This window comes from Solanum lycopersicum, chromosome 12 (genome assembly GCF_036512215.1).
Source record: "Solanum lycopersicum chromosome 12, SLM_r2.1".
NCBI classification, from domain to species: Eukaryota; Viridiplantae; Streptophyta; class Magnoliopsida; order Solanales; family Solanaceae; genus Solanum; species Solanum lycopersicum.
Window position 1 is genome coordinate 58,660,555 of NC_090811.1, and position 12,728 is coordinate 58,673,282.

Genomic DNA, 12,728 nt, shown 5'->3' on the forward strand with positions numbered 1-12,728 from the left:
ATACTCACATCACACTTCAACAATCAGACAAGGTTTTTAACATACATGGATTTTGAAGAAACAGTGACTTCGAATAACCAAGGTCATAGCGTATTCACAAAAACATGCAAAAAACAGATCTACTGTTGAATTTTATCTTGGTATTTTTTAAGAACATCCAAAAGGATGCATTTCAATTTAGTCATAGGTTTGGACTGCACTGACATGGAAGCAACACGCCGTTAAACCTTTTGACAAATAATTTAGGAGTTATTTCCATTACATTCAAACAACACTTTTATACAAAGGTCATGTGTTCAACAAAAAATGAGTTTGTCATTTTTCTTTGTCTATGCTTTTCTTTCATCAATCCTATAAAAAGAAAAGGACAATTGTTGTCATTTTAATTTATCAAAATTTTAGGATTTTTATCAATTAATTTTGATTACCATTTTTGTCACGGTAGATTTAAATATCTTTAAATAAAGATCATATATTACATTTCATATATGTCATTAATTTCATTCGTCGCACTAATTAATATTCATTTTATTTGCTATTTTTATTAACATTCATTTTTGTCCTTTTAGTACAATTTTGAAATATCTTTAAATAAAGATAAGAAAAATATACACAAATATTTTCTTAATAAACAATTTTGGGCCACCATTTCGAGCCCACGATTTCAGCTCATTGTATAACTATTCCCTCTTTATGTTTCTATTAAGTCAAAAAATACAGAGGGTGGTGGAAAATTTTCAAGAAGGGAAAAACCCTAAAATAATTCTCCTATTATAAAAGAATAGCCGCCACCCAAAGCCCCTGGTTTTTTCTTGGTGAAAACTCGCCAAAACCATTATAAAAAACCCTCAAACCACCTGCCTCATGCCATTGAAACAACCAGACAACCCATCTTCTCCATCTCGAAACAACTACCGCTCAACCCTTGCTCCAACCACCCAAACAACCCCAAACTTGCTTCAATTTTCATTCACCAAACAACTCACAATTAGACTTGAACTTCGGCAAGCAGCGAGCTTCGTGCTTGCACAACGAAGTATTAAGGGAAAATACAACTCTTACTATTGGAGCAGGCCGCCAGATCTAAATGAATAAACTAGCAAGTCCAGCTAGCCTTTAACTTTCAGATCTGCTCGAAAAAACAACACTTTGGTAACCATTTTAATTTTGTAATTTATTTCTATCTGGGTTTATTTTTCTACGGCAAATACAACTCTTACTATTGGAGCAGGCCACCAGATCTAAATGAATAAACTAGAAACTCCAGCAAGCCTTTCACTTTCAGATCCGCTCGAAAAAACAACACTTTGGTAACCATTTTAATATTGTATTTTAATTTCTGTCTAGGTTTATTTTTCTACTTCTTTGTTGTTGTTGATTCTACCTAGGTATATTTCCACTTATTAATATTTTGGGGTTTGCATTGATCTTTTTTTTCATTTATTTGTTATTAGTTATTAAGTTGTTGCTGCTAATTTACTACAGATTAAAATTATTATTATTATTATTATTATCATCATTACTAATTTCACTTATTAAATATTTTTTAACTGTAATGTTTTCATGTTTCTTTGTTCACTTTTTTATAATTATTGGAAAATTATTCCTCTATTTGTTTTATAAAATTTCTTTTGTTGTTGGTATTTTGATTTTTATTTTGAACTCAGGATATCATTGTTTATATATTGTCACATTTCTTCTCTTTTATTTTATTTAATATTTAACATATAAAGTATCATTTTGTCTTTTACATATGGTTTTCACCATGGATTTTTTATTATTTCAACATGTGTGCATTTATATTTTTTCTATATTACAATTTAAAATTGGTGGATGAAGAAATTACAGTTGATTTTCAAGGAATCACATGTTAATAAGTTGGGTTGTAGTTTTAAATATTAATACTTCCATTTATTATCTCTTCCTCAATTTGAAAAATAAAAAGAATTTGGCTAAGACACACAACTTTGAATTTCGAAGGATACCTAACGTCTTCTCTTGGAAAATACTTTAACCTTTACCTAGAATCTTTTGGTTTAGTAGATATTTTCTTTTGTAATAAATTCATTGATAACCTAGTCATTTCCTAAAATTAGGTTGGGCATGTTTTAAACTTTTTTATTCATAAAATTCTTTTAAAGTTTATTTAATTTAATGAACTATATATTATTTTAAGTTATTACGATGTGTTCATCCTATTTGAATAAAGCAGGGAAGTAAATAAGTCTTATTCATTAGATTAAATACTTGAGAAAATATCACTAAGACTAAAAATTCAATATCTAATCACTTTACTTATACTCATCAAATTAAATTTTAATAAACTCCCAAAATAGAATACAAATATGCACATTTTAGCACTGATTTTAAGGGCTCTTAGAGCACAATAGCAAGACAGCAATTGTGCATTGAAAGTACTTCCCGATGATTCACACCCAACAAGCAACACATACACAAACACAAAAATAGTTACCCCTACTTCTACTGGTGAAGCGCAACAACTAAATCCACTTACTTTTATGATCTTCTTACCTCAAAAATTTTTTGTACGATTTAAGAGAAATCTGATGCTAGTAGTGTGAGATGAAATTCACTTGGAGAATGCAGATGGGAAAGAGACTTTGAAAAGGAGACTATATTTTTCTGATGCTGAAACGTCTAAACATCCTACTCCATCGGGAGATTCTAATAAAAGCAACAGCGCTAATAATAAGACCTTGAATTTTGTTCCTCCTATGCTTAAGGAGGGTATTCTTACAGTGATTAGAGGAAGAGGATATTTTTCTACAAATCAAGTAATGGAAAAAATCTTTAATGTGATATATAATTGGAGATAACCTGTATTAATTATAAAGGCTTGAGTATTTCAAGAAGGTATGGGCTTTTGTTGAACTGCCCCATGTACTAAATCAGGATGATGTATAATATTTTTTTAAATATCGTGATATAGCTGAAAAGGAGAAAGTGTTGCGGAATGGACCCTATTTTTGTGTAAACAGGCCCATGATTTTGTGGAACTGGATGTGGATTTTGAATTGGATGCTGATATAATTAGCAAAATTCCAATTTGGGTAAAGTTCCCCAGATTATTTATAGGATGTTGGTTAGTTATTGCATTGATCTTGGTTGTCAATTCTATTGGGATTCTGTTGGTTACAAATGGATTTAATCCTAAAGTTGAGAAAATATCTTATGAGAGGTGGATATATTAAAAGTCATGCTAGAAACTATTGTTGTTGAAACCCCTTCTAGGCATCAGAACCAAACTATTGAAGATGAATGGAGACCCAAATTTTGTAATGATTGTATTAAACTCTGACACATGGAAGATGAATTTTTGTTTAAACATGCCCTATATTGGAAAAGAGCTAAGATTGAATAAGAAGGATTGGAAATGAAAAAAGGAAGGCTAGAAAACAAATGGTAATAAAGGGGTCGTTACTAAATGGATACCTATTAAGCCTCAGAAAATTGTTAGAAACCCTAAATCCTAAACCCTAATTAGTTATGAAGCAACTAAAACTCCATGGTCGCACAACTTTCTAATGAGACGGATCTTTGAACTACATGCCATTCCTTCGCACATGATAGTCTCTACTAAGAGTATTAGAGGACTTAACCAATGTCATAATAAAAAAGAGATTAAACTCTTTCTGAATAAATATAATGTAGATTTTTCTTATGATATAAATGTCATAGTTGTAACACTTTATACTTATTTAGAAAGAATTTGATCTCCTTTTTTATGACCTTGGGTAAGGCCCCTAACAGTCAAAGTAGAGATGATCATGTGTGAAGGAATGACATGTCTTGCCAACACACTTCCTTCTATTTTGCAATTGATCCTCCACTGTACTGTCTTAACATTCCTTCTCATGTTTCATTCCACTCCTTTGTCGAGGATTAATTACAATAGCTGCTAATATATATTTTAAACATATGCTCTCCACCATGTTATTTCCCACTCCTTGGTCCAGGATTAGTTTCAATAGTTGTTATTATACACTCCATACTAATGTTTTCCTGCACATGTTTCCTCCACTATTTTTTAAAGGATTGGGCACATTAAAATATTGTGCCACCATTAAGGTTTCAGTTGCTTCATAACTAATGGTTGTATCTTTTCTTTTTAGTCTAAATAGGTATCTATTTAGTAACCAGCCTTCTTCTTTTACCCCTTGTTCTCTTACCAGTCCCATGGTTCATGTCCAATCCTTCTGATTCAGTCTTATTAGTTTTTCAACCTGGGCATTTTCGAACCAACATTCTTCTTTCGTGTGTTCCAGTATAATACAATTATTATCGAATTTGGGTATCCATTCATATTCAATTGATTGGTTCGAAGTCCTAGAAAGGGTTTCAACAACAATAGTATCTGGAAAGACTTTGGAAATATTCATCTGAATCAGGACCCTCGTATAAGATATTTTCTTAACTTAGGCACTTAATCCATATGGAAGCAATGGAATTCCCATTCCTCATGCAACCTTTCTTAATGTCATGACAGACCAGTATCCAATAGGTAAATAGGAGAATTTTACCTAAATTGGAATTTGGCTAAACATATTAGCATCTAATTAATCCCGATTCCTCACAATCATAGCTACGTTCAAATCTTAATCACTTTCTCTTTTTTAGCTATATTATAAAATTTAAAAACGTAGAATCCATCATCATGATATAATGTTTGGGGCAGTTCAAGAAAACCCCATGCCTTCTAGACATACTCTAGCATTGGCACTTCATACGGTTATGTCCAAATATATAGCTAACTAATATTGTTTCCCAATCCTTGATTTGTAGGCTAATGTCCTCCTTCTCAATTTTCACAGTATTAATGCCCTCCTTAAGCATAGGAGGAATGGAATTCAAGGTCTTACCATTGTTGTGGTTGCCTTTATCAGAATCTCCCATTGGAGTAAGTTATTTAGACATATCAACATTAGAAAAATGCAGTCGCCTCTTTAAAGTCTCCTTCCCATTTGCATTCTCAAAATGAACTTCATATTCCACACTAATATCATAAATATTCTCTTCAATCGTAAAAAAATTAGAGGTAAGAAGATCCCAAATGTAAGTGGATTCAGTGTTTGTGCTTCACTAGTAGAAGCGTAACTATTTTTGATATTTTTGTTTGAGTAGTTTGGCGGTTGCTAGTTACCGGGAAGCACTCTCAATGCAGAATGCACAATGAAGAGCCCTAAGAATAATTGCTAAAGTGCACAAGTTTAATTCCATCTTCCTGCTTCATCTAGTTTTTAAATTTTTTCTCTATTACCTATACTTCACAAAATATCACAAGAATTTAAATTGACAAGTTTATACTTCTGACATCTAATCATCAAATAGAATGAAATAAAGTTTAAAATTTATCATTATGACTCCTACTTATCAAATTAAATCAAATTAAATTTTTGAAGAATTGAGAAAAATTACTTTTCCTCGTGGGTCCTACTAATTAAGGCATTGAGAGAAAATACTTAAATCAGTATTGTATACAACTTGTAAATTATCTAAGGGATGAAGAAATGACTTTTCTAAGAGACTTAAGGATTTTTGATGTTCCTCTCCTACAAAGGAGTCCGAGGTGCGACATTTGTCCTCTAAAAAGAGCTTGAAGAACATAGAGATTGAACCCGGCACTGCAAAAGAAAGCGTTGATCTTCCTTCAGATATAGGCCCTTCTGATAGGGCTGAGTTAAAAACATTTGAATGTGCAAATCCAGATTTTATCGATTTTGACAAGGAAAAACATGAGTTCTTCTGTAAGATAGGGAACGTATTGACTGCCAATGATACCTTTGATTCCATGCCTAGATTTATGCAATTATCATGAAGATTTTTTCTCCATCATTTAAATTGCACAGAATATGGTTATAGCTAGATCCGCCAAATGAAGATAAAACCAAATGACTATATGAGGGCATACAAGCTTCTTGTGCTAGGTGTAAACTATGAAACTCATAAAATGGAAGCTCATCCAATGCTCTCACAATTTGTATATGTAATAAATTGAAACAACTAATATGTAATAAATATCCATGCAGGCCATTGGACAAGGATTAATCATTCCATGGCAGGGTTTCTTTTGCAGGCTGGTATCTGTCGTGGCGGGCTAGTCGACAAGACCCCAAAATCATGTTGGGGTGGAGGGTTGGGATCCTTTATGGCAGTCCAGTTGGCAAAACCCCCAAATCAGTACTTTAAAATTTTTGTTCTTGAGAGCTAAGATACGACCCTTGATCCGTATTTATATATTCTTAGTACTTAGAATCTTGGGTAATCATAAATGGGGGAGGGTTTTGGCCTGAAGTTGATGGTGGGGAAACTTTTGTTGAGTAATAAGATCTTGGTTTTGTCCGTGGACTGATAGTATGATTATAAGCCGGGTAAAGTAGTCCTTGTTTAGTGATCCTTGCGTTTAATTACTTGTGCTTAGACCATGAACAAGTTGAAAGAATCATCAAAAGGGTAGGCTCAAGTGTCATTGGAGAATAGCAATGGTTCTGTTTTGTGTTTGTTTTATATATGTGTCACGACCCAAATCGATATCGTGAGTGGCACCCACACTTAAACTCCTACGTGAGCGAACCAACCAATCAAAAACCCATAGTTTCAACTATGATAAATAGAAAATGATGCGGAAGACTTAAAACTCATTAACGAAATCAATTATCAACTTCTAAAATTTATCAATTACTATCCCCAAAATCTGGAAGTCATTATCACAAGAACATCTATCCTCAACTTACTATATCTAAGAGTATCTATGAAGCAAAAATAACTAAACAGCTAGCCCATGCCAGAACTTCAAGGCATCAATACGTGAAGAAGAAGATCCAGTCCAAGCTAGAAACAATAGCTCACCCTGAAATCTGACGTGATGAAGATTGGCTAGAGTTGCGGTTGAGTTGAAGACGACAGTACGTTTGCTGCACTCCACAATGAAACAAAAGAAAACATACGAGTAGGGGTCAGTACAAAACACGAGTATTGAGTAGATATCATCGGCCAACTCAAATTAGAAAGCAATATATATTAGATAATATCGTAAAATCAACTACAATACTCAACAGGTAGCAACAACAAGTACAAGAATCATTGATAATAACGCCCAGTACACCCATGATGACTCTAGCCTCCATACCATACTAATTAGGGAAATAGGTTCATTACGTTCAGTATATTAAAATATTTCAACATTCATTCTCTTTACTATCATGTTGTCGAAACGTAACACTCCGATCTCCTAATACTACGTGTCGGTTCGTGACACCCGATCTCCCTAATACTACGTGTTGGTTCGTGACACCCGATCCCTTAATACTACGTGTCGGTTCGTGACACTCGATCCGTTAATATTACGTGTCGGTTCGTGACACTCGATCCCTTAATCCAATTCTTTTAGTTCATCAATCCTTCTTTTATACCAAGGCATCATCATTAACAAAGAGGGTTTTTGGTTTAAGCTTCACAACCTTATCTTTCCAACCCATTACAATTACAAAATCACATCATGCAAGCATACAATCAAGCATATAGAAGACTTTACAATACTACCCAATACATATCGTTCGCTATTAGGAGTTTACTATGAAATAACATAAAAACTATAACCTACCTCCACCGAAGAATTTGCGATCAAGCAAGCTATCCCCCAAAACCTTTGCTTTCCTCTTCGTTTCTCTGTTCTCTCAATCATTCTCCCTCTCTTTCTCTTTTTCTGATTTTTCCTTATTCAACTCTTTTTCTTTTACCCTAATTACCATATAATTAAGTATAAAAGGTGACCAAAGTAACCCACTAATTAATTCAAGGTTATCTCTATTAACCCCCAAGTAATTGAATTATTAACATTCAACCACTAACTTTATAATTATAAGCAGTAATACTCCAAAACGCCCCTTAAAGCATTTAACAGAAATCCGACCCAGTCAGGGTTACACAGCCTGTGACGACCCGTCATGCCTGCGACGGTGTGTCCTGCTGCTTCCGTCACAAAGATAAGAGAGTCAATTTTATTTAAGACTCTGTGACGGTCTGTCGTGCCTACGACGGTCCGTCCTGCCATGTCGTCGCGAAGTTCAGAGAGTTGTTCTCAGTACCCAAATTTCCAAAATCTAAGTGTTTTGGAACGAGACCCCCTCGACGGTCCGTCGTGAGATCCGTCGACCCAAACAGTTATTACCAGAATAAACTCTACTGTTCAAAACGACCAAAAAGGTCGTTACAATAGATACCAATTTACCCATCGTTCGTCCCCGAACGATCACAAGAAGAAAAACAAGTGCGAAAAGGAGTGCCTAGATCTGAAAACAGGTGTGGGTATCTTTCTTGCATATCTGCCTCCTTCTCCCAAGTGGACTCTTCGACTGGCCGATTTTTCCATTGAACCTTGATGGATGTAATCTCCCTTAACCTCAACTTGCGGACTTCTCTATCTGAAATAGCAACACGCTCCTCCTCATAAGACAAATTCTCATCAAAAAGAACTGAATCCCAACGAAAGATGTAGTTTCCATCCCATGGTAACTTTTCAACATAGACACATGAAATATCGGATGCACTCCTGACAGTCCTGGGGGTAAGGCTAATTCATAAGCTACCTCCCCCACGCGCTTCAGAACTTCAAATGGACCAATATACCTCTGACTAAGCTTACCTCGCTTAACAAACCGCATCACCCCTTTCATGGGTGAAACCTTAAGCAAAACTTGCTCGCCCTCCATAAACTCCATGTCTCTAACCTTTCGATCTGCATATTCTTTCTTCCTTCTTTGAGCCGCTAATAGCTTTTCTTGAATGCATTTCACTTTATCTAACGATTCCCTCAGAAGATCAGTACCCAAGGTCTAACCTCAAATGCATCAAACAACCCAATGGGAGACCTACATCTTCTCCAATACAATGCCTCAAATGGGGCCATATCAATACTTGAGTGATAGCTATTGTTGTATGACAACTCTGCTAAGGGTAAGAAGTTATCCCAATGACCACCAAATTCTGTCACACATGCACGAAGCATATCCTCCAACACTTGAATTGTTCGCTCAGACTTACCATCGGTCTGAGGATGGAACGCAGTACTAAGGTCCAACCTAGTACCCAATTCCGCATGCAATGTTTTCCAAAACATAGAAGTAAACTGCGTACCTCTATCTGATATGATGGAGAGTGGAACCCCATGCAATCGAACAACTTCCGAGATGTAAAGTTCTGCTAACTTCTCTGCATTGTAAGTCACCTTGACCGGAATGAAGTGAGCAGACTTAGTTAACCTATCAACAATCACCCAAATGGAGTCATACTTACCCATCGTCTTGGGAAGACCAACGACGAAGTCCATTGCAATTCTCTCCCACTTCCATTCGGGAATAAGCATTCTATGAAGTGTCCTTCTAGGCCTCTGGTGTTCATACTTTACTTGCTTACAATTCTGGCATTGAGCAACAAACTCAACAATGTCACGCTTCATCCTACTCTACCAAAAATGTTGTTTTAGGTCATGATACATCTTGGTTGCACCAGGATGTATAGAATACCTTTAACTATGAGCCTCTGTAAGAATAGTGTAAATCAAATCACCGACGCGGGGTACACCTACCCTTTCCTTATTTCTCAACACACCTTCCTCGTCGATTTTTGCTTCTTTAGCCTCTCCTCGCAACACCTTATCTCGAATCTGAATCAGCTTCTCATCATTAAACTTCTTTCCCTTAATCTTGTCAAGAAAGGAAGATCTTGCCTCCACACAAGCCAAAAATCCTCCCTTCTCATTTACTTCCAGTCTCATAAAGTCATTAGCCAGAGTCTGAACCTCTCTAGCCAATGGGCGTCTAGAAACCTGTATGTGAGCTAGACTTCCCATGCTCCCTGCTTTTCTACTTAACGCATTTGCCACAACATTAGCTTTTGCCGGATGATACAAGATAGTGATGTCATAGTCTTTCAATAGTTCCATCCACCTCCTCTTTCTGAAATTCAAATCTTTCTGAGTAAAGACATACTGTAAACTACGATGATCCGTATAGACATCACACTTAACCCCATATAGATAGTGTCTCCATTGCTTTAATGCAAACACTACCGCAGCCAACTCCAAATCATTGGTCGGATAATTACGTTCGTGCACCTTTAATTGCCTCGAAGCATAAGCAATTACATTCTTCTCTTGCATTAGCACTGCACCCAAACGTGAATAGGATGCATCACAATAGACAATGAAGTTCCTACCTTCCATTGCAGGGTATGGATTGGTGCGGTAGTCAACAAAGTCTTGAGCTTCTGAAAGCTTTCTTCACACTCGTCCGACCATATAAATGGAACACTCTGCTTAGTCAAATTTGTCAATTGGGAAGCAACGGAAGAAAATCCCTTGACAAATCGGCGGTAGTAGCTAGCTAAACCAACAAAGCTCCTTACCTCTGTAACATTAGTAGGTCTTTCCCAACTCTTCACTGCTTCAATCTTAGATGGATCCACCATTACTCCATCCTTAGAAACCACGTGTCCCAAGAAGGACACTGAATCTAGCTAAAACTCACACTTGGAGAATTTGGCATAAAGCTTTTTCCCCCTCAACATTTCCAATACCATTCTCAGGTGCTCCCCATGTTCTTTCTTGCTCTTTGAGTATACTAGTATATCATCAATGAACACCATTACAAAGAGATCCAGATATGGCTTAAAAATCCCATTCATCAAGCTCATGAAGGCGGCAGGGGCATTCGTAAGACCAAAAGACATTACTAAGAACTCGTAATGCCCATACCTGGTCCGAAAAGCAGTCTTGGGCAAATCCGTTGCCCGTATTTTCAATTGGTCATAACCAGATCTCAAATCGATTTTTCTGAAGGTACAAGCACATTGTAACTGATCGAACAAATCATCGATGCGAGAAAGAGGGTACTTGTTCTTAATAGTTACCTTATTTAGTTGTCTGTAGTCAATGCACATCCGGAAACTTCCATCATTCTTTTTCACAAACAAAACATGAGCACCCCAAGGGGATGCACTTGGTCTAATGAAGCCTTTGCTTAACAACTCTTGAAGTTGGGCCTTTAACTCTCTTAACCTAGCGGGAGCCATCCTATAAGGAGGTATGGAAATGGGGCGAGTACCAGGCTCCAAATCAATGCAGAAATGAATATCTCTATCCGGTGGCAAACCAGGATGGTCTGCAGGACACACATCCACAAACTCACGGACTATCGAAACAGACTCCATTGAAGGTACTTGGGTAGTATCATCCCTGAGGTGTGCCAAGAAAGCTAAACAACCTTTACTAACCATTTTCTTAGCACGAATAAAGGAGATGATATGAACTGGAGTGGAAGTGTAGTCACCCTCCTACACAAACGGATCTGTCCCAGGCTTGGCCAACGTTACAGTTTTAGCATTACAATCTAAGATTGCAAAATTTGGAGAAAGCCAAGTCATACCAAGAATTACATCGAAATCAACCATTTCTAAGATAACCAAGTCTACATAGGTATTGCTCCCCACAAAAGTTACAAGAAAAGACCTATATACCTTTTCAACTATCACAGACTCACCCACCAGAGTAGAAACACGAATAGGCATGTCAAGCAATTCACAATGTAAGTTAAGACCAGTAGCAAATGAGGAAGATATATATGAAAATGTGGATCCAGGATCAAATAATACAGAATCCATGCGATATCATCGGCCAACTCAAAATAGAAAGCAATATATATCAGATAATATCATAAAATCAACTACAATACTCAACAGGTAGCAACAACAAGTACAAGAATCATTGATAATAACGCCAAGTACACCTATGAGGACTTAAGCCTCCATACCATACTTATTTCGGAAATAGGTTAATTACATTGAGTATATTAACATATTTCATGATTCATTCTCTTTACTATCCTGGTGTCGAAACGTGACACTCCGATCCCCTAATACTACGTGTCGGTTCATGACACCCGATCCCCCTAATACTACGTGTCGATTCGTGACACCCGATCCCCTAAACTACGTGTCGGTTCGTGACACCTGATCCGTTAATATTACGTGTCGATACGTGACACCCGATCCCCTAACCCCATTCTTTTAGTTCATCAAGCCTTCTTTTATACCAAGGCATCATGATTAACAAAGAGGGTTTTAGGCTTAAGCTTCACAACCTTATCTTTCCAACCCATTATAATTACATAATCACATCATGCAAGCATACAATCAAGCATATAGAAGACTTTACAATACTATCCAATACATATCATTCGCTATTAGGAGTTTACTATGAAATAGCATAAAACCATAACCTACCTCCACCAAAGAATTCGCGATCAAGCAAGCTATCCCCCAAAACCTTTGCTTTCCTCTTTGTTTCTCTCTTCTCTCGATCGTTCTCCCTCTGTTTCACTATTTTTTATTTTTCCTTATTCAACTCTTTTTCTTTTACCCTAATTACCATATAATTAAGTATAAAAGGTGAACAAAGTAACCCACTAATTAATTCAAGGTTATCTCCTTTAACCCCCATGTAATTGAATTATTAACATTCAACCACTAACTTTATAATTATAAGCAGAAATAGTCCAAAACGCCCCTTAAAGAATTTAACTTAAATCCGACCAAGTCAGGGTTATGCAGCCTGTGACGGCCCGTCGTGCCTGCGACGGTCCGTTCTGCTGCTTTCGTCATAATGTTCAGAGAGTCTATTTTATTTATGACTCTGTGACGGTCCGTCGTGCCTA

General features: G+C 36.3%; 1 long non-coding RNA gene across 1 annotated transcript; it reads left to right on the forward strand.

The window, feature by feature from the left end:
• The first annotated feature begins 735 nt into the window (after positions 1-735).
• Positions 736-6,366, forward strand: LOC138340695 (uncharacterized). Its single transcript, XR_011213436.1, has 2 exons — positions 736-1,310; positions 6,048-6,366. It is a non-coding gene; the product is annotated as an uncharacterized lncRNA (long non-coding RNA).
• The last annotated feature ends 6,362 nt before the right edge of the window (positions 6,367-12,728 follow it).